Here is a 1,570-nt window from a genome sequence, read left to right on the forward strand (position 1 = left end):
TATATAGACCTTTCCCGGCCTGTCTCACGATTTATCTTTTTTTCAGGATTTATATATTCACTGGGCATCATATGGCGTTTACATATTCATGGCCAATACAATACGCTTTTACGCCTTTATATTAAACCCCACGTTTCTTTCATTATTCATTATGAGTACTCTTGTGTGGGTTTATGATCCTCGATACATATCTTTGTATTCATGTGCTACATACTTGCGCATTTTCTATGAATGTATGTGTCGACACACTTATATCTATAAAAATAAAGTTGGCTTATCTGCTCTCTCAGGCGTCCACGTCATCCTTCAGATATGGGGGGTTTATGCCACGTGGCAACTCAAAACAAACTTTTTTGTTCTTTTATCTGGCTTCTAACGTGTTTTTCCTCCGGGCTCAATATCCTGTTTGATTGAGAAAACGAAACTCAATACCCTTTCCTCGATGAAGCCATCTGCGATTAACTTTCTGTAACGCCTTAGCATTAAATCGAGTGCAGACTCTTCATACGTAATCGAGGAAGGTATCCTACAGATTTGCATAGTTGCAGCGATGAATTATCAAAGGAGATAGTGCTGATACCGCTACCAGAGAAGAGATCAACGCTCAGACGAGAGATCGACGGTTGAGAAGAAGACGATAAGCAAACCAGAGAGCAGGAGTCTGTTTGAGTTCAAGAGGGTACCTTTGTACGGTGTGGAAGACGACCGGAGATGGAAGATGATGTCTCCACGATACCCAGTTTCCTTCAATCTCCAACGAATTCGTTGAAAGATGATCGTTTCAGTCCTCAATCAACCGCTCATTTCTTCGGTTGCTGCAACGGCCATGGCGGTTCTCAGGTTAAAAAAAAGTAACTGATCGCCTAATTTGATCCGATCATTGCAAAATCTCATAGTTTTGATTGAAGACTTTAGGTTGTGTTGTGTAGGTAGCTAACTATTGCAGAGAAAGAAAGGGCTACATTACCAGGAAATTGTGGACTTTGGGGCCTATACGTATACAGATCAGAAACTAATACATGGATTTTACCAGTACATATATTTCAGAGAAGCATTGGCGACAACGAAAGCAACAATCACGAGTTCACCAAGGCAAGTAACAGATACTTCTTCCACACCATTTGAGATGATAGAAAGACTGCATCTAAGTGAGGCGAGTTAGTTATTTTCGGTATGTTTTGTTGATTATTTTTGTTGTGTGACTAAATTTATAACGCAGATCCTGCTCTTCCGTCATGAGCTAAAAAGCAAACGAATCAAGAAGATTAAGTCTACGACTTATCATCGCCTCAAAAACAAAGACCTGAAGAACTCATCACTGGGGGCATTGATGGACCAGGAAATGGCTAAAGAAGAGGCTATGAGACAAGAGGCTAAACGAGTAGAGGTGAGTCTGAAACTTCCTCTTCACTTCACATTATTTTCATCAAGACATTATCTTAAAAGTAAAATGTTGTCTTATTTATTCTTGTGCAGGAACGTATGACGTTAAAGCACAAAAACACAGGAAAGTGGGCGAAGCGCATGCTAAGCCGTGGACTGAATGTGAAATACGATGGAACTAAGGCAG

The sequence above is a fragment of the Brassica oleracea genome, chromosome C7, assembly GCF_000695525.1.
Source record: "Brassica oleracea var. oleracea cultivar TO1000 chromosome C7, BOL, whole genome shotgun sequence".
NCBI classification, from domain to species: Eukaryota; Viridiplantae; Streptophyta; class Magnoliopsida; order Brassicales; family Brassicaceae; genus Brassica; species Brassica oleracea.